This window comes from Phaseolus vulgaris, chromosome 11 (assembly GCF_051622355.1).
Source record: "Phaseolus vulgaris cultivar YP4 chromosome 11, ASM5162235v1, whole genome shotgun sequence".
Lineage (NCBI taxonomy): Eukaryota > Viridiplantae > Streptophyta > Magnoliopsida > Fabales > Fabaceae > Phaseolus > Phaseolus vulgaris.
Genome location: NC_143508.1, coordinates 38,633,193 through 38,655,593, shown reverse-complemented (window position 1 = coordinate 38,655,593; position 22,401 = coordinate 38,633,193). Strand labels below are relative to the sequence as shown.

Here is a 22,401-nt window from a genome sequence, read left to right as displayed (position 1 = left end):
TGCGTCAAAGACCTGTGACTTCTTGCCGCTTTTTCCGTCGACCTGCTTATCTGAAGAACCAGGTGATCCGCTACAAATGCTCTCGGCGTTTTCAGAGTTTCTTGAATCACCATCCTCTACCTACCCCCCTTGCCTGAACTGGCGAGCTTAGCCAGCAAGTCAGCTCGGGCATTCTGCTCTCTGGGCACATGCACCACTTCAAAGGAGGCAAAGGAACTCTTCAATTCCTGCACATACTCCAGGTAAGCCGCCATTTGTGGATCTTTAGCCTGGAACTCGCCTGTTACTTGCCCTGTGACTAGCAGCGAGTCACTCTTAGCCATCAACACCCTCGCTCCCATCTCTTTTGCCAGCAAGATCCCGGCGATCAGCGCCTCATATTCTGCTTGATTGTTGCTGGCATTGAAGGCAAACCTCAAAGATTGTTCGATCAGCACGCCGTTGGGTCCTTCCAAAATGACTCCAGCACCGCTACCCTGCTGGTTCGACGATCCATCCACCGAGAGTACCCAACGGAAGTCATCCCCTTCCACTCGTGTCGCCTCAGATGAGAGCTCGACCACGAAATCTGCGAAGATTTGCCCCTTAATCGGGCCTCGGGGCTCATACTTAATGTCAAACTCCGACAGCTCCACTGCCCACTTCACCATCCTTCCCGCAACGTCGGGCTTCTTCAAAACTTTCTGGATGGGCAGGTCAGTCATCACCAGTATCGTGAAGCTATGGAAGTAGTGGCGCAACCTCCTCGCCGAAAATACCACTGCCAGTGCAGCCTTCTCCAGGGCCTGATATCTCGTTTCGGGGCCCTGCAGCACCTTACTAACAAAATAAATAGGCTTTTGAGCCTGATCTTGGTCCTGGGCGAGCACCGCACTCACCGCCCTCTCAGTTATAGCAAAATACAACCTGAGAGGGGTTCCCACCAGTGGTTTACACAAAACCAGCGGGCTCGCCAGATACTCCTTCAGCTTGACGAAGGCTTCCTCGCACTCCTTCGTCCAAGCAAATTTGTTATTGCGCCTTAAGCACTGGAAGTAGGGATGGCCCTTCTCTCCGCTAGCTGACACGAAGCGAGACAGGGCGGCCATCCGACCTGTTAGTTGTTGTACTTCCTTCACGGTAGCTGGGCTCCTCATCGCCAAGAGGAAACCCAAAAACTTTCCAGCCTCCACGCCAAAGATGTATTTCTCTGGATTCAGCTTCAACTTGAACTTGGCGATCGTCGTGAACAATTCCTCCAAGTCTGCAACGTGCTTGTTTTTTTCTGGCGAAGTCACGACCATGTCATCGACATACGCTTGCACATCCCTTCCCAGCATCGGTGCAAGTACTCGATTCATCAACCTCTGGTACGTGGCCCCCGCGTTCTTCAACCCAAACGGCATCACCTTGTAGCAGTAGCACGATCTCTCGGTCATGAAGGTAGTCTTCTCTTCATCCATGGGATGCATCTTGATCTGATTATACCCCGAGAAGGCATCCAGGAAGCTCAACAACTTACACCCCGCAGCACTATCCACCAGGGCGTCTATGCTTGGTAAAGGATATGAATCCTTTGGGCAGGCCTTATTCAGATCAGTGAAATCGACGCACATGCGCCATTTCCCATTACTCTTCTTCACCAGCACGACATTTGCCAGCCATTCAGGGTACTGGACTTCCCTGATGTGGCCTGCAACGAGGAGTTTCTGTGTTTCGTCCCTAATCGCCTGCCTCCTCTCCTCGTTGAACTTTCTTCTTCTTTGTCGCACTGGTCTCACCAAGTTGTCCATCGCCAGATGATGGCACAAGAAGTCGGGGTCGATCCCGGGCATGTCCGAAGCGGACCATGCAAACGCATCCAGATGCCGTTCTATCACCTTGGCGATCTGGTCCTGGAGCTCAACCTCCAGGGATCTTCCCAGCTTGAAGATTTTTCCCCCGATCTCTCTCTCGAGCCACTGCTCGACGGGTTTTGGCCTGGTTTCTCTAGCGATCACCGCCCTGGCGATTCCCAGCTCTCTCGCTTCCTCAGGGCGATTCCTCGCCTCTTCTTCCTCCAGACCGGCGTTCCCCTCCCCCAGCTCAGCATCCACCATCTCCACATCTCTTCCGGCGGTCTCTTCTGTTACCGTCGATCTGGGCTTCACACCAGGAGGCGGGGTGGTTGTCACATAACTCACAGACCTTTTGTTTTTCAGGCTATTCTCATAGCACTTCTTCGCTTCTTTCTGATCGGATTTGATGGTGACCACCACCCCCTCCATAGACGGCAACTTCACCTTCATGTGCCAGGTCGACGGTATAGCGCCTATCCTGTTGAGCGTGGGTCTTCCCAACAGGATGTTGTATGCTGAAGGGGCGTTTACAACAAGGTATTTGATCTTCTCCGTTCTCGAACCCGCCTCATCTCTAAACGTAGTCCTCAATTCTATGTACCCCCTGACCTCCACCTGGTCACCAGCGAAACCATACAAACACCCTCCATAGGGCCTCAGCTGGTCATGGGGCAGCTCCAGCTGCGTGAAAGTCGGCCAGAACATCACGTCTGCCGAGCTTCCCTGGTCCACCAGAACCCTGTGGACCTTTCTTCCTGCCGTGATCAACGAGATGACTATGGGATCGTTGTCATGAGGCACAACGTCCCGAAGATCTTGCTTGGTGAACGTAATGTCCACTTCCGGCGAGTGGTCTTCAAACATATCCACCATCATCACAGACCTCGCGTACCTCTTCCTCTGTGATGCGGTGCATCCACCCCCTGAGAAACCCCCTGAAATGGTATGGATTTCCCCGTGTGTAGGCACCTCATGCTGCTGAGCCTCTCCACCTGCTGGTTGGGAGCTCGACGCGCCCCCCGACCTTCTATCCAGCAGATAATCATTTAGGAACCCGCTCTTAACCAGATCGTCGAGCTGGTATCCTAAAGCCAAGCACGAGTCCAAGGTGTGGCCAAAGCCCTGGTGAAACTCGCACCAGGCGTCTGGCTTGGGTCCCAGCACCTTGTCGCCTACCTTCTCGGGCGCTTTCAACCTGGTTGATATGTTGGGAATGGCGATCAGGTCCGCCAATCCCATGACAAACTTGTTCTTAGGCGGGCGATTGTACTCCCGGCGTGCTGGTTGCGGGCGTCCTTGCCCCCTGCCCTTGTTCTTCCTTGGATCATAAGGATGGCGAGTCCTCTGATCCCTCCTGGCCGCCGCTGTCTCCAGAACCCTCTGTGGCTGGATCCTGGTCTGGGCGCGTGGCCTAGCGGGAGCCACGCTTCCTCTCTTCTCGGCGACCTCACTCTCGTCGGCGATGTGGGCCACCGCAAGTCGCCTAACCTCAGCGAACGTGGCGGGGTGAGCCCTAATCAATGCCTCGCAGAATGGTCCCGGCAGCATGCCCTTCTTAAATGCGTAGACCAGCATTTCCTCATCTTTGGCCGGCGATCTGACCATCTGCGCCCCAAAGCGATTCAGGTAGTCCCTGAGGGACTCTCCCTGATATTGCCTTATATCAAACAAATCATAAGACACCCTGGGCGGTGCCTTATTCACGATGTACTGCTCAACGAAAATCTTCGAGAATTGTTGGAAGTTAGTTATGTGACCTGTAGGCAGGCTCACAAACCATTCCAGCGCCGTTCCCTGGAGTGTGCTCACGAACATCTTGCAATACACGGCGTCTGATCCTCCTGACAGCATCATCTGCGTATGGAACGTGGTGAGATGAGCCTCGGGATCCTCCACGCCGGTAAAAACAGCCTTAACAGGTACCACGCTCGCAGGAATGGGCGTGTCAGTAATCGCCTGAGCGAAAGGCATAGGAAAAACACGGGGCGGTGTTGACGGCGCGACCTCTTCATCAATAGGACGCCCTTGTTGTTCCTGAAGAGCTTGACGCAGCTCCTCAGTCACTTTGCTAAGCTCATCATTCCTGGCCCGAGAGGCGGCCAGGTCCTCATGCATTCTCGCCTGTTCTATGCGCGAGGCTTCCACAGTTGCCTGCAACGAGCGCATGATCTCTACAATCTGCGCCATGGTCATGGCGGCGGCGCCTTCAGCAGCAACGGGCGCAACTGGACTTGAACGGTTGCTCCTCATTTTTCTCATGAAACTTGACGAATCACAGAAAGTACTGAACAACACCTCCTTCAGCAACAATCGATTCAGCGATCAATCGGTCAGAACTTCGCAAAACTTCGCAAGAAAACTCAAGAACACAGAAACCCGCAACTCCACCAGAAACCAACGCTTCTCCCACGACAAACCAAACGAGTCAAAGAACTCAAATCTCGCCGAACAAATCTCGCGTAAACAGCAGGAAACTTCACTTCACCGAATCAAAACTCGAAATGAATGATGGAAAACGCGAAAATACCGAACAAAATTCAGATGAACAGCGAGCAGTGGTTGCACCAGCACACAACCACGCAGAAAACTACGAAAACCTCCAAGAACTCACGCTGTGGATGGGAACAGGTTTTACACGGCCCCACGGTGGGCGCCTGATGATCCTGCCTGTTGACCAGAACGTTGGAACTTGCCTCGTCAAACTTGGATCGACGTGTGCACCGCTTCAACCTCCGTCCTTCGTCACGATCCTCCTCAAGAACCTGCAAAAGAACAAAGCGGCGCCGCTGCGGCCGATCGCACTCCAACGCCCAAGTCAGTGACTGAACCACCAAATACTTCAAGAGTAAAACTCAAGAATTCTCAAGGAACCGTGAACCAGTTCTCTCTCACAGTATGCTCAAGAACTCGCAAGCGTAAAGAAGACAATCTGAACGTGCATCCCTCAAAAGTTCGTTGGGGAACCCTTAAATACCTGGTCACTTTCTCTCTCCTGGCAGTTACAGACCTGGACACGTGGCTCGCACCCATCTGTACACGTGCCATCATCTGGAGCCTCCTTGACTTGGGCGCTGCTTCTGACTCTCCTTTGGCTAAGTTACTTATGCACGATACTGCTCAGTGCATAGCTAACTTGGAGCGCGATCTCTACTGGAATTGGCGAGTTAGGGTGCCTTCGTACACCTTCCCTGTGGTCTCGCCGGCCGCCTTCATAATCTGCACCACCTTCATCTTCGGCGATGTGCTTGCTTCGGCGATCTCTAATCACTTGGTCGCCTGAGTTTACATCTGGCGACTTCATCTTTAACCCGGTGACCGCCGGTTCTGGTATGCTGGAGATCGGAGCACACCAACTTAATAACTGGCGACTACACGAGCCCCCCGACTTCCTTCCCTTCTTCCAATCTGGCGTCTTGTCAACACGCCTATACTGTAGCTTGAGGCCACGTCATCACTTCCGACTACCAGGGCGGTACAGTAATATTTACTACAATGGTATCTTGAACAAAAATGAAATTTCATTATCCAAAAAAAGATATTTATTATTTCTAAAAGTTATTAATTTAAAGAAGTTTTCCTTTTAAACAAATATTTGTTCTTTGACCGACTTGTTGTACAATCTAAAATGGATATTCAATCAACATGTAATTAATAAAGACAATAGTAGATCAACAATAATTTATAGAAGACCAAAGCTTCTAGTTACACGAACATCTTTTTAACTAATAAAGATTCAATGTGATTTTTCATTATTCCTCCTGCATTTGTATAGTTATCTTCATCTTTGTAATGCATATCGATCACACGTGCAAAGTTGACTACACGCATAAGAAAAGTCATTGGTACTTGAGTAGGAGCTAAGCATGCATCATTTATGTCCTTCCTAGCATTCTCAACTAACTTTTGTAGTTCTTCAATGGCACATTTCCTTGACACTTTATGCTGCTTCATATAGCAGTAAATGCTTGAAACAACATGTTCTATCTGTTGTTCAAACTTCATAAACAAAAATAGGAAAATAAAAATGAATAAAAAAAATCAATATTTAACAAAACATTTAGGATTTATTGAGATCTTACCAAATTATTATTAAGTTTACCTTTTTCAAACTTTTAAAAGTTTTGCAACTGCTAACTTTTTTAAAAGTTTTGCAACTGCTAACTCTTAATATAAGATAAATAAGATGTTTATTGTTAAACTCAAATTATAATTCAATTATTACTATTTCTTCTCGATATATTTTGTAAAATTAGGTGCATTTATCAATAGTCCCATAGAAAACTTTGTCACAATCTCTTTTTAGTTAAATTGATAGAAATTAATTAGTGTCTAGTACGTACCTCATCTCCGACAATGTCATCCATGATTCTACATATAGTTGTAGAAGCTGCAATAATTATTGGTTCATTTGTTGCCCATATAAGAACCTCCTCTGTTGTATCTTTCATGCCCAGGAAAGATAAAGTAATCAAGAAAGGGTAACCACTTGATATTTCTCTTACTTCCATGTACTCCTCCATTGTTGGAATGTGGTTAGTATGGCACCATCTTCCCTCAGCCATGTGAGCCTGGACTAGTCTTTTTATCTAGTATTAAAGTGCAAATATATAATATTGAGAAATTATTCCATACTCACTAGTGCAAAAAAATGGTTTTACAATGTGTACAGATAGCGGTTTAAGTGGGAGTGTCGTCTACAAAAATGCAGTGACAATTTTGAAAATAAGATCAACATATAGACTACAGTTCTAGTTATAAATGTTGTCTATTTAAAACAGAGCATATATACTACGATTTCATGGCCAACCATTACCTATAATGGCCACTATAGACTATGATTTTTTAGGCAATTGTCGCCCCATGTAGATTATGGTTATTAGGTCATAACCTTCGCTTATATGTTTTTTTATTTCCACTTTAGGCTTTTTCGTCTTTGCGCTTTCTTCTCCGCTACTTCCATTGTTGTCTTCTTTGTGACTTCTCTTTATTGTCAGTACTCGCATTCCTTGTAATGTGCCTTCCTTGTTGTTTTTTATGTTAATTTTCATATTTTTTGTGCTTTCTTGATGAATTTTTCTCTATTTTCAGTGTTGAACAAGTGTGTTCTCGGGTTTGAAAATGCTACTTGTGTTCTCTTTCCTGTCGTTGTTGTACATCACCGCTGAAGCTCTTGAGTTCCTCTACAACCTCTATTTCTTTACCACAACCTTTGTCCACCATCTTGAGTTTGCACAACCTAAAGTCGTTCTCTCTAAAAAATTTCTCGACATCAAACTTGGATAAAAAAAATAAGGATAAGATTGAAGAAAACATTTTAGGTTCATATAAGCTATAGGTGACTGTTCTGTATATAATCATTGTCTGTAATGGTTTAATAGACTATGATTGTGTGGTCGTCGTCTATAATTCAAAATTATAGACAATGTGTACATAGATTACGAATCTAAAATCGTAGTATCATATGCATATTTTGGCAACTGCACATAGTAGTAGTAAATCCAAATTCCTTGTTTGGTCATTAAATAGGATTGGTGATGTTTTTAGATGAAAATTTATTTTTTTACACCATTAATATTGTACATAAAAAATATCTACTTTCTATACTCCGCACAATTCAAATTAGATGGAAAAAAGATATTTAGTTTATATTTTTTTATGCAAATACAAAAATAAAAAAGAAATTTTGATTTAACTTCTTAGTATCAGTTGAATAAAGAATAAGAAAAAATTAATGAAACTGTAATTACCTCTTTCTTGGCATACTTCATAAAATATACTTTTCCTTGCTTTCTCATCGCTTTCTCAATTTCTTCATAAACATCCAAAATTGCCTTATAACATAATTGCATGTATTTTGGGAGATCAACCAAGCAACAAATATCCCACCTACAAGTCTTGAGAAAGTTATCTTTGATATATTGGAAGAATTAGGCTAAATATATACTACTATATGTCATTTTGATGTGTCAAACCTCTCAATTGCACTGGTGAAAAGCTCAAGTTCTTCAATGGTTCCATATGCATCATAGAGGTCATCAATGATGGAGGCTAGAACTATTGCTTTTGTTGTTATCCATCTATAATATTGTGGTTCAAAGTAGACCCCCAAAATCCAAAAACAACATTCTACGATCCTATCTCGTGTAAAAGGTAAATTGGTTGAGACATTTAAATCTTTAGTCCACCATCTGCATCACACAAAATTGCATTAAGATTCCAAAGACAAGAACAAAAATCTTTAACTAATATTCATTGAATTATGCAACGAAAGGTAAATATGTGTGAGGAAGACATTACCTGGTTAGACTGCTGACTTCTTTCAAATGTAGCTTCTGCAACATATTAAAATCTAATTTTGCAAATGTTAACAATTTTTCATCATGAGATGGATCTTCTTCGTAGTAAGACATATAATATGTTGCCTCCAACCTAGGCAAACCTCTGCAAAGTGATTGTTTTAAGCTATGTTGCACTCATGCCACATGAGAACAACTTAATTGGGTGGTTATAAACTTTGTTAACTGCTCGAAACTGAACTTATGTGCTTCTTCAAGCATATCTTCTCCATGACATCTTAGTCCTGCTGCTTCATACAAGCTTAACATTCCTTGAATATCATCATCTAAACTTTCCTTAAACTTTCCGGTTTGGTCTTGGAATTTACAAAATATACCTGTTTAATTTATAAACATGTGTAAATTTCAAGATATATATTTGATTATATAATTATTATAAGGGATGCTACCACACAACCGACTTACACAAATTAAAATCAAACTCTTTGCATAAGTTGGTTTGAGTCACCCTATAAACCCAATCTTAAAAGTGAAAATTGTTTTGAAAAATAATAATTGTTTGTATAATTTAAAAGAAATTAAAGCTTATTTTAGATCAAATTATATTTATTAGTCGTTAGAAAATTTTGATAACCAAGAAATATGCGAAAGCTGATGTTTTTTTCTTTTTTTTCAAAATCTATATACCAAACAAACTTTGTAATAATAATAATAATAATAAAAATAACGATGATGATGATATTATTATTAATATATTTATTAATATTAATAATATTATAAAAAAATAATAAAATATACCTGTAATTCATATTCCATTATGAAAAAGTGACAGACAATAGAATTGTAACCAAGAGTTAGAGATCATGATCAAGAGTGAGACCATACTTCCTTACCCATAATATTTATAAGTCATATTTATAAAAATATTGTCTTTTTATTTCTATAATTGAGAAGAGACCATATTTTTATTGGTTTAAGCAACCCTTATTCTAATGTAGTTTATTCATTATTAAATACAATACTTTAAAATTGTGGATTAAATATAAATAGTTTATAAGTCATGGTCTTTGATAGTTCATATGTACACACTTACAAAAAAAAGTGTTGTCTTTTCATGTTTAAAAAACACTTACATACATACAGGTGGACAAGTTTAGTGTAGCATAAGACAAAAAAAAATGTTATAATTTAAAAAATGTGAATTAAAGTAACTATATTTTAAAAATCGTTTTCTATATTAAAAAAAACTTTAATTAAATATGATTTAAAATACTATTACATTTTGTTATTTTAAGTCATAATTTTTAATTTATTTTTTTCTTAAAAGTCACAACACAACACAAGATTGTGACTTAAACATTTATTACCTGAAAAATGTTATTTATAATAATTTATTAATCATATTTATAAACACTACAAGAAAAAATGGTTTTAACGAGGGTTTATTTTTAAGTGGTTTATCCTGGGTTGCTTTTAAAAGCCAGGAAAAGGCATTCATAAGCTCCGTTAAATACCAGATTAATATTACAAAGAAAGTGCATTAGCCAGGATTCGAACCCAAGTCCTTCCAGTAACCAAAGAAGGGTTAACCACTAGACCAGAAGTTCTTTAGTCATATTATCATTTTTATTTTACTTATTATTATTAACATAATTTATACATATTAGTATTATATTCACATTATTATTAATATTATTATTATAATTAATATTATATTCATATTATTAATATTTATTAATATTATTCATATTATTAATATTATTAATATTTATTAATATTATTCATATTATTAATATTATTAATATTTATTAATATTATTCATATTATTAATATTATTCATATTATTAATATTATTACTATTACTATTATTAATATTATTGATCCTGCCTGTTGACCAAAACGCTGAACCACCAATTACTAAGAGTAAAACTTAAGAACTCTGAAGGAACCGTGCAATGTTCTCTCTTAGTCTACTCAAGACTCCCAAGCGTAAAGAAGACAATCTGAACGTGCGTACCTCAGAAGTTCGTTGGAAACTCTTATATACCTGGATACTTTCTCTCTCCTGGCAGTTACACATCTGGACACGTGGCTCGCATCCAGCTGTACACGTGCCTTCATCTGGAGCATTCTTGACTTGGGCGCTACTTCTGACTCTTCTTTGGCTAAGTTACTTATGCATGATACTACTCAGTGCATAGTTGCCTTGGAGCGTGATCTCTTCTGGATGGCGAGTTCGGGTGCCTTCGTACACACCTTCCCTGTGGTCTCGCCGGCCGCCTTCATGATCTGCACCACCTGTTTCACCGTATATGCTCAAGTAAGCTGTCCCCCGACCTCATCCTCTGGCCAGCTGGGAAGTGTCTATCTGCCTTCATCTTCGGCGATGTCCTTGTTTCGGCGATCTCTAATCACTTGGTCGCCTGGGTTTACATCTGGCGACTTCATCTTCAACCCGGTGACCGCCGGTTCTGGTGTGCTGGAGATCGGAGCACGCCAACTTAATAACTGGCGACTACACGAGCCCCCCGATTTCCTTCCCTTCTGCCAGCCAGGCGTCCCATCAACACGCCTATACAGTAGCTTGATGCCACGTCATCACTTCCGACTACCAGGGCGGTACAATTATTATAAATATTATTTAATATTAGTATAAATATTATTATTAATATTATTATTAATATTATTATAATGAATAGTTTCCAGTGTCTGATTCTTCAAAATTTGATACTGCAAATGTAACCAAAAAATAAATTATGATGATGTATATATGTGATAAGTTAATGTCACTTCACAAACAACTTATTTTTACTTATTGAAATTCATAAAAACAATCTTTAAGAATTGAATATTAATTTCAATTAATGAAGTGCCTTCTAACTTCAATTAATGAATCAACCTCTAAGACCTAAGTTCAAAGCATATTTAAATATATATACCAGTTTAGGCTAAACTCACTAAAAAATTTAATTATATCTATTTATTAAGAATTGAGAAAATATAAAATATTTTATTGATGTTTTACAATAAACTTTTGACACTTAAAAAAAATTAAAAAACTCTATTATTTTGATGAGATTTTAGAATAAATATTTAGAATTTAACGAAGGTTTTAAAATAAACCTAACGAAGGTTAAAAAAATCTTTGTTATTTTATGGAAGTTTTAAAATAAACCTTTGTAAATTAACAAAGGTTAAAAAAAACCTTCGTTATTTTGTGGAGGTTTTAAAATAAAGCTTTGGAAATTAACGAAGGTTAAAAAAACCTTCGTTATTTTGCGGAGGTTTTATAATAAACCGTTGGAAATTAATAAAGGTTAAAAAAACCTATGTTATTTTGTTGAGGTTTTAGAAAAAACCTCCATTAATTAAATCAATTCCTAAGGTTATATTAACCTCCACTAAATAACCTCTATTAAAACATTTTTTTCTTGTAGTGAAAATTATAATCTTTTTTACTTTTTAGAACACATTTATACAAGGTGACCAAGTATTGTGTAGTCTAAAGTAAATAATAAATTATATAGTGAGTCTATTTTTATCTTTCTCTTACATATTTAACTTCATCTTTACTTTAGTTAAGAAACTCATTATTTTATTCCACTACTTTGTCTCCCCAAACCACGTTTTTTCAATAGTTAGATTTTTAGCCAAAATTATTAAACTTTACAAGTTTTTCTATTCTTCTTTTTCTTTTGTTTAAAAAAATGTAGACACGCATCCTACCTCATGGTCTGTTTCAAACCAACTTGAACTTGATTAACTCATTTCTAATTCATCTGCCAAGAAAAGCTCAAAATTTGATTGGAGCAAAGTATTTAAATTTGTTTAGACTTGTTTGTATATAGTTGACTCGACTACACTCCTGGACAAAAACAAAGACATCATGATGTGATGATGCAATGCAACTAGTAGCAAAGTAGCTCAAAGAGCAAACTCGAAGAATAAATTTAGTAGCATCACAAAAGAAGTTATTGTTTTTGAAAAAGAAATTGGTTAAAAGTTGATGAACACATACTTGAAGAAATGCGGTATCCATGCTGTCTGAGCAACCTAAAGAGTAGAGCTGTATGGTAAAGATTATCACTATGAGCTATGATATTATTGTCCTTTGTTGAAATGTCATAAATTTGACAAAGAAGATTGTCAATTTCGTGCTCAAAATGGTAAGAGACACCCAAATGTTGGACATAATCAATGAAGTTCAATTTAAAAGAGAAATTGTTATGATCAATAGGTGAGACAAGAGTCTTCCTCACGTCCTCTTTTAATAGTTTAGCTTGTTGAATGTGGTTATCACTTTCCTGCATGAAATAGATTAAATGTAAATTACATGATTTTAGCTAAAGAGATTGAAAATGAAAAATGACATACAGCAGAAGTAGGAACGTAGAAAAGGAAGCGATCGCCCCAAACAGAAGGATGAAAATCTGCAGTGGGTCGAGTGATGGGAGGTTTTGCACCATTGGCAGAAGTTGGAAGTGATAAGCTTCCGCTAGCCATGGTTTGTTGCGTAGTATGCATATGATGTAAGTGACTTTTTTTGGTTGAAAGGAAGTGTATCTCTTACATTTATAAGAAACCAAAGGGATTTGAAGAAGGTAGTGACATAAAAGCAGCCTCATTTATGAATATCTATAAATTTAGTGTAATTTTATAGTATATCTAAACCTTTTATTGATCTCCACTATTTTACCGTAAATATTTTTTCCCATTTTTCATTAACTTTAACTCCATATTTATGTCTATTTTAATTCTACCACGTGAACCATGAGTCATGAAACTTAATAAAAATTAACGTGATATAATTTATAATCTATTCATATTTGAAAATAATGTTTTTTTCTTATCAGCAATTTGAAAATAAGGTTGATACGAAACTGTTGATAATTAAAGAAAGAAATTAGAAATTAAGAATTTTATCTTTAAATATCTATAAATTTAATGGTCTGCACTATTTTCGTAGGAAACACGTTTTTTTCGCATGGATTTATAGTGTATGTTGAAAAAGTACATGCGAAATGCAGACAAATATATACATCAATGACTTGACTGCTTTATTTGTCTAATGTCCCTTATAACAATATCATTCACTAGCCCACAAATAAATGAAGTGATGGCTCCTAATTTTGGGTCCCTTGGCAGAGACTCTAATATTTTTACATTTTCATTTGACAACCAATAATATTATTATATTATTTTAAAATTTTATTTATTTTTAATTTAATTAGATAAATATAATAATTTATCATTAAAAGAAATTGTAAAATAAAAGTGAGAGAAAAAGACCCAGTGAAACAAATTCTGTTTTTTATTCTCATCATGCACATATAAGATATAAGTTCATGATATCATTTGATTTTGTTGAATCACTTATTATTACTATTAGAAATTTTTATTTTATTAAATATTAAAATTGGTAATTAAAATCTTTGTAACTAATTAGATATTAATTAATTAACTATCAATTTAAAAATTAGTTTATAAATTTATAAACTATTTGAAATATTAATAACTTTTTTAATTTATAAAATAATATCTAATTTAATTAATATAATATTTTTTATTTTTTATTTTTAAAATTGATTTTTATTTAACAACTTTTTAATAGTGATTATTATAAAATACTTAAATTTTTCTCTAATACTCGTGGTTGTGAAGTTTGTTGAACCAAGTGGTGTTCAAGTTTTGAAGAATCCAAAACCCTTTGAAGGATGTTGAAGGTTGTGCTTGCCGTTGCTGAGTTGTCTTAAATAGGATCTGGGGTAGATTGAGTATTGTAATCCACTCTTGATTGAATCCAAAGCATAGGCATTCTCAATCTTTTTTAAAAGAAAAGTGTTTTTTCAATCTAAGTGAAAAACAACCGATTGTTTTATACTTAGGTGTTTTTAGAAAAGGTTGAAAACTGTTTTTCAAATGGTTGAGCTGTCAAAACCAAAACAATTGATTGTTTTGTCGAAACAACCGATTGTTTTATACTTAAGTGTTTTTAGAAAAGGTTGAAAACTATTTTTCAAATGGTTAAGCGGTCAAAACCAAAACAACCGATTGATTCGTGGAAACAACCGATTGTTTGTTTTGGTACCATAACAGAAAAACTGTTTTGTGCTTTGACTGAGCATTAAATGATTTTCTAACTGTTTACGCTCCAGTTTTTAATGTTTTGGCCAATCTTTAAAGACAATTAATGGTTTGTTAAGATTTGATAACAAACAACAAACTTTGATATATACAGAAAAACAGATTTGAGTTTTTCACTGTTTTTGAGTTTTTGAAAAGTTGAGATTGCTTAGAGATTGAGATTGATCAAAGAGTGTGAGCTAGGATTTTCTGTTGTATTGATTTCAGATATGCTTCTGTAACAAGTGTAATCCTTGTATCTATTGAAAGAAACCTTTGTGTGTTTGCTGAGAAGTGTTGTGTGTTCTTGAGGGGATCAAGATCAGCATTCTTAGTGTTGGTGTGTTGACTAAGAGAAGTGTGTGTTTTGAGGGGATCAATGTCACTTTCTTGGTTGTGTTGTAAGTGATTTAGGTTTGATTGCTTAGTGGAATTCCTCAGTGGTTTCTGAGAAGACTGGATGTAGCTCTGGGTTTAGAGTGAACCAGTATAAACATCTGTGTGCATTCTCTCTATCCTTAATCTCTTTAAATTCAGTTTTAATATTTGCAAACTGGTATAAACAACCGATTGTTTTTCTGGTGATGTGTTTTTTGCTTTGTGTTTAGAAAAACTGATTTCTTTATCAAGATATTTTCGAAGCAATTTCATTCAAGGCTTAAAAGCTTTCGAAAAACATCTTTAAACCACCCCCCCCCCCCCCCCCCCCCCTCCCTTTAGTTTAAAGTCATACATTCTAACAAAGTTTACTTACAAGTCATAACTCATTGTCTATCCTAGAGAATATGAGAATTCAAATAAAAAACTTCTTCATCATTGACTATAAGAAAACAACACATTTTTAAACTAATAAATTGGTTTACATAGAATTCTTTTTATTAAAAATATGTAAAATAAATTAAATAATAACTTTTAAGAATACCTCATCCCTTATATACAGGTTTAAAATTCAATTTTTTTTTAACGTACATACCAACATAAAATGAGTTTAAACCCTCCAGAACAGAAATAAGCAACCAAATACAAATATCATACATAATTCCTATTCTTATCACTTACCTTGCAAAATTCACAAAATTTTAAATAGCAATTATATTAAAATATTAATTGTATTTATTTCATATAATAATCCATACCAGTAATAACTTTAAGAACTAAATACCTTTTTTAAGAACTTGTATAATTCAAATAAATATAATGTAAGTTGTTTAGTATTTATATGATAGTCACTAGTGCAAAAATGACTTATTTCGACATTACATTTAAGACGTTTTTACGTAGGGCGACCATTTAATAAAGTTGTCTTCTTACAACAAAGCGTGATGTAAGAAGATAGCTATGAGGTAAAGCCACCCTATCGGTACTAAATTTTTAATGAGAATTTAATTATTTTAAAAATTTAAAATTATTGCTAATTAATACAAATACTTTTTAGACCCCTTTCTTTCATATTCCCACTCTCAACCCTCTCTCTCATAATTCAAAGACCACTTCTTGGTAGACCTAGTTTGTTAATTAAAAAGATGATACACAAAACAACAATGTCTTTATAAATCAAACTAACTTGAAGTTTTTAACTAGATTGATGGCTATTAAAAGAAAATATTTGGGTTGAAGATAAGGGAGTTAAGGATTAGGAAGCAAACTTTGAAAATTCTAACCCTTCATAAAATACTGTAAAATGTAGATGCAATCCTTTTTTTGTCTTACAACTCTTAATCTTATTTTTCTAATTTTGTTCTCCTTAAAAGTTAATAAAAAAAAACATATTTTTCACATAAAAAAATTGCATATTTATGATGTGTATCTAATTGCACAGTTTATGTGTGCATAATAATGTTATTTTGTTTCACATCATTATACCACTTAACATCGTTCATGTCAATTTAATATAAGAGATCAAATTGCTTACTTTTTTAAAAGAATTAAGAAAAAATTGACTTTTTTTTAAAACTATTAAAACAAATTGACTTTTGACTCTTAATGTAAAAAAAAAAAGTAATATAGCATTTTTTACATTGGAGACACGTTTCCTCCTTGTGTGTCGAATTCAGTTGGTCAATACGGTGATTATTGGATTTCTAGCTTATAACTTTAATATTTATAAATGGCCTATTTCACTTCTTAACCAAGTTAAGCAGTGGTGTCTAAGTTTTATTTGGACTGGTGATATTATGAAAAAAGGCATAGTGATATAATCCAAGAAGACAAATAGATGACAAAGGATTCAAGAGACAATTCACACAGTCAGCAGTCATCTCAGCAATCAAGTCAAGGCCCCACCAAAGATCTGACAGACCTTACTAGAAAAAGAATGGGGCATACACCAGAACATCAACTGTTCTATTCTTTCTTCTGGTCTTCTTAAAAGTAAAAACATGTTGTAAATAATGTGGGCTCACTTTTGGGGTCCAAATAGTAGAATAGGCTAGAGTAGGTTCATTTAGCATAATAAGGGGGTGTATTTATCACTTTAGCTTGTGCCTAGTTCATTAGGATTAGCTTTGTTGAAATCTCATAGATTTTATGCAATGCTTCATCAATTTCATGTTCAAAATGATAAGAAACACCCATACGCTAGACTGAGTTGATGAATTTTAATTTGAAAAGGAAATTGTTATCAATAGGATGAAAAACATACAACCACTAATACTTGAATTTTCTCTAAAGAAACACTCTTCTTCACGTATTTCTCTCTCTATTGTATTTCTTTCTGCGGTGTATCTTACAACTGAAAGAGCATCCTATTTATAGGCTTTAGGAAACTCTTCTAGAAAAGTCTTCATTATGGCCTTAAAACTCCACTAACAACATAATAAAATCTCACTCACAACTTTTGACTTTTCATCTATCAAAACTCTCATTCTTTTATTTTCTAGTAACTTATAATTTTAAAACCATCAAACTAACTTTTAAAGTTGATTCAACGAAACTCCCCCATAAACTTAAATGTTTCTACCATCCATCATGCCAATCATCTTCTTGTATTTGTCAAAAAGTACTTTTAGTAGCGATTTTGTGAAGATATCCGCAATTTGATCCTGACTTGCCACATGCACTAATTCCACACTTCCTTTCTTCACATGATCACGGATAAAGTGAAAATGAACGTCAATGTGTTTGCTTCTTTCATGGCAACTCAATTGTTGATTTGTTGTCAACTTGAATCACAGTTGCACCTAGTTTCTTTAGCTCCATCTTGCCCAACAAGTTTCTAAGCCATATCGCATGACATACACACCAAAATGTTGCCACATATTCAGTTTCACACGTCAATAGTGTCAGGATCGGTTGCTTCTTTGAAAGCCAAGAAATGTTGTGTTGGCCATAAAGAATACATATCCCGATGTACTTTATTGATAATCTATGTCTCCACACCAATCGTTGTTAGAGTAACCCACCAACTTGTAATCTTTTGCTTTTGAGTAGAACAATCCAAGGGATACAGTACCTTGAATGTACCGTAGGACTCGCTTCAACGCCTTCCAATGTGAGTAAATTGGTTCCTCCATAAATCGACTTATGATGCTGTCACTTAATGAAAGATTCGGCCTCGTGCATATGAGATAACGAAGGCTTCCTACCAAGGTATCTACCTGAATCGACACATTCTCCTTCATTGAACTTGGCGAGTTTTGCACCTGGTTCCATTGGTATTGATATTGGGTTAAAATTTTCCATCTTATACTTCTTCAAAATCTCTTTTGCATATGTCTCCTGTGATTTACAAAAATACCCGTATTTTCTTGTCTAACCTCCAAACCAATGAAAAACTTCATCAATCCCAAATCTGTCATCTCAAATTCTCGTCTCATTGTGCCCTTAAACTCTTCTATCATCTCATTATTGTTACCCATAAAAATGAGAACATCAACATAAAGAGCAACAAATATCATGTTACATTTACTATTCTTTAAGTAAAGAGCATGCTTGTAAGGACATTGCTTGAACTCGTTCTCGTTGAAGTATGTATCGATATGAGTATTCCATGCCCGCGGTGCTTGCTTCAACCCGTAAAATGCCTTCTTCAATTTTAGCACTTTCTTCTCTTCTCTGATTTTCATGTTCCCGGGTGGTTGTTCGATGTAGACTTCTTCTTCAAGAACACCATTCAAGAAAGCCAACTTGACGTCCATTTGAAATATCGACCATTTAAATTAAGCCACTTGGGAAATGAGCAACCAAATCGTCACCATTCTTACAATGGGAGCAAACACCTCATCGTAGTCGATTCTCTCCTTTTGTTTGTATCCCTTCACAACAAGTTGTGCCTTGTACCTCTCTATCTCGCCTTGAGCATTCATCTTTTTCTTAAATACCCACTTCACACCAATGGGTTGACTTCCCTCTAGAAATTATGTTAACTCCCATGTGTTGTTGCGGTCAATCACTTAATCTCCTCATCCATGGCAGTTTGCCATTTCTTGTCTCGCACCGCCTCTTCAAAGCTGATATTTTCTGCATTTGCCAAAAGACATACAAGGTGTACCTCATTTCTCGAATCATACAAATCTTGCAAACTTCACATTTTAGGTTGTCGTGGTTCATCTTCATCATCGGTAGTTTCAGAATTTATACTTGTCGGTGCAACGACTGATGATTCTCCAACTTCAGTCATAACCTCTGCAGAATTGTTCCAATCCAACTCGTTTTCTTATTCGCACATCACGACTCACCATCACCTTCTTGCTTATTGGGTCAAGGATCTTGTATCCTTTTGTCTTCTCATCATACCTAATAAAAATATACCTTTTGCTTTTGTCTTCGAGCTTCGTTCTCGTTTATCTAGTACATGTGCATAAGCCAAATTGCCAATGTAGACATCAGTTTGTCTGCTCCATGTCTCTTGTGGTGTTTGATCATCTAACTTCACATGTACACATCAGTTTTGCATATAGATGGCGCATTGCACAGCTTCCACCCAAAATTGCTTTGGCATCTTTTTGCTCTTAAGCATTGATCGAACCATGTTGAGAATGGTCCGGTTCTTCCTCTCGGCCACACCATTTTTTTTAGGAGTGTACGATGCGGTTAGAAATTGCCTTATGCCTTGCACTCCATGAAAGTCGTCGAAGTATACTCGCCACCTCTATCAGATCGTACAACTTTGATTTGTTTATCGGTTGCCTTCTCGACCATCACTTTGAAATTTTTTAACATCTCGAATGCCTCAAATTTTTCTTTCAAAAAATAAACCCAAGTTTTTCGTGAGAAATCATCAATAAAGGTAATGAAATACCTTTTACCGCTGAAGAATTCTGGAGTAATTGGTCCACATATATCAATATGAATCAATTCGAGAGGTTGCTTAGCCAAATATTCAGCCTTTGGAAACGAGGTTCTCACATGCTTGTTGAAAACACATTCTTCACAAAATTTCCCCTCGTAGTTCATGTTGGGTAGCCCATGCACCATATTCTTCTTCGCTAACTCTTTTAGGCCACCATGATGTAGGTGACCAAAACGGAGATGCTACAACGATGCCTTATCTTTTATGTTGACTTGCAAACATTTTTCTAGTATGCTTCTCAAATTCATCTTGTACATCTGATTTCTTGCCATCTCGATTCGAGCAACCAAACGCCCTTGCTTGTTCTTCAAGTGTAGTAGTCGATCTTTTAAAAATATAGAGTAACCTTTCTCCATGAGATGCCCCATACTCAAAATGTTGGTCTCGAGGTCTGCTACATAATAAAAATTTTGGAGTGACCCAATTAAGCCATGTTTTTGTAAGTAGCAAACCGTACCTTGGTCTTTGACCTCCACCTTTGATGCATCTCCAAATGACACATAACCATCTTCAATCTTTTGCATCTCTTTGAATAGGTACTCATGACCGCACATAAGGTTGCTTGCTCCCGAGTCGAGGTACCACAAAGTGTCATTGTTAATGTTGACTTTATTTTGAGCCATCAAGAGAACACCTTCATTCTTTTCATCTTCCAAGGCTAGGTTGGTTGTCTCTTTTATCTTTATATCGGATCGAAAATCTTTTGCAAAATGCCCCACTTTACCACAATTATAACATTTTTCGGAGTTACAATCCTTCACATACTGACCATATTGGTGACATTTGTAGCATTTGCTGTTGGAGTAATTTGATCGACCACCTCTTCCTCGGCCACATCCTCTTCCATGCCAATTTGGTTGACTCGACTGTTCCTTCTCCTTATAGCACCCTTCACGACTGATGACTTTACCATCGCGACCGTTTCCACAATTTCCACGACCACGCCCTCTACTTTGAGAAGTTTGATGATAAAGTACATTTTCGTCTTTGATCGAAGCCTTGGTTTGAAGTGCTTGCTCGAGTGTTTCCTCCTTATTATTCTTCTTTTTATTAAGCCCAGAATTAACAAGTTTATTTTCAAGTAAACAGATTTCGTTCTTGATAGATTAAACAAAAACCAGAAACTAGTGCAGGGTTGAGAAGATTTATGCAAGCACGGTTTATACTAGTTCACTCATAAAGAGCTACATCCAGTTTCACCTCACTCCAAGGTGAATTCCACTAAAAACCAATTCCAAACAATTACAACACAACAGTTCTTGAAAACTACAAGAACAATACCAACAAAGCTGAAAAACCCTATTTCAGCACACCTTGCACTCCAGGAAACCCTATCAAAGAGTGACTAACACTTACACCTTTACAAACAAGAATAAAGGAAAGATAACACCTGAAAAGAAGATGCAAGAACTCAAAACCATTAGTTCAATTGCTGTAGAACTGCATCAGCACCTTTACCAAGATCAAAGTTCTCCTAGAACAAGCACACTTGAAGATCACTTTGGAAAACCTTTCAAAAACCAGTAATGATGTGAGCTAAGAGTCTTGGGATTAAAGTCAAGTTACCTGCATGAAACCTAGCTACTGGTTCAGTACGGTTCCTCACACAGCTTCTATAGAATTGCATCTTGTTGAACCCTTGTATTTCAATAGTGTTCCCTTTGCTCACTTTCAACCCTGAGTATTTGATTCCACCAACACTGCTCCAAATTTCTCTAGTGATTTTAAGCTTTACTCCTTTCACATAGGACACACGATTCTTACCATCTTGTTCAAGATTGCTATAAAACACCTTCACTAGGTCTGGATAAACATTTCCAGTCATCTCCAGAAAACTTTTCAGTTTTTGATACTTGAGAAGAGTTCTTGCTTCTGTCAAATTTTCTTCTCTCAGCCATGAGATTTCCAGCACCTTAGGTGATGGAGATTGTACCGCCCTGGTGGTCGGGTGCGATGATGTGGCATCCTGCTACAGTGTAGGCGTGTTGACAAGGCGCCAGGTTGGCAGATGGGAAGGAAGTCGGGAGGCACGTGTGGTCGCCGATTGTTAGGTTGGCGTGTTCCGATTTCCAGTGTACCAGAATAGGCGATCGCCAGGTTCAAGATGAAGTCGCCAGATGTAGACTCAGGCGACCAGGCAGTCGGGGATCGCCAGAATGATCACATCGCCGAAGATGAAGGAGAAGCAGATTATGAAGGCGGCCGGCGAGACCACAGGGAAGGTGTATGAAGGCCCTCCCTCACCAGTTTCAGTAGAGATCGCACTCCTGAGTTAGCTATGCACTGGGCAGTACCATGCATAGGTAACTTAGCCAAAATGAGAGTAGAAGCAGCGCCAAGTCAGGGAGCCTCCAGATGATGGCACGTGTACAGTTGGATACGAGCCACGTGTTCAAGTCTGTAACTGCCAGGAGAGAGAAAACCACCAGGTATATAAGAGTTCCTAACATATTTTCTAAGCTACGCACGTTCAGTTCATACACTTTACGCTTGCGAGTGACAGAGCTGTTTGTGAGAGAGAGTTGCACGGTTCCAGTTCTTAGTATTTGGTGATACCGTCACTGACTTGAGCGTCGGAGTGCGATCGGCCGCAGCGGCGCCGTATCGTTTCTTTGCAGGTTCTTGAGACAGATCCAGAGGAGGAACAGAGGTGAGAAGCGGCGCGCACGTCGATCCTTTGACGAGGCATTCTCCAGCGCTCCGGTCAACAGGCAGGATCATCAGGCGCCCACCGTGGGGCCGTGTAAAACGTGCTCCCATCCACAGCGTGAGTTCGTGGAGGTTTTCGAGGTTTCCTGCGCGGTTGTGTGCTGGTGCAACCGTCGTTCTTGGTTTCTTTGAGTTTCGTTCGGTGAAGTTTGTATTTTAAACCGTT

The 22,401-nt window shown here is 37.8% G+C and overlaps 1 pseudogene across 1 annotated transcript; it reads right to left on the bottom strand.

The window, feature by feature from the left end:
• Positions 1 to 5,473: 5,473 nt before the first annotated feature.
• Positions 5,474 to 12,499, bottom strand: LOC137807289 ((-)-germacrene D synthase-like; annotated as a pseudogene). The gene is made up of 6 exons (XR_016517733.1): positions 12,132 to 12,499; positions 8,115 to 8,490; positions 7,790 to 8,005; positions 7,565 to 7,703; positions 6,158 to 6,403; positions 5,474 to 5,813 (listed from the first exon to the last, which is right to left on the bottom strand). The product of XR_016517733.1 is annotated as a (-)-germacrene D synthase-like (transcript).
• Positions 12,500 to 22,401: the final 9,902 nt, after the last annotated feature.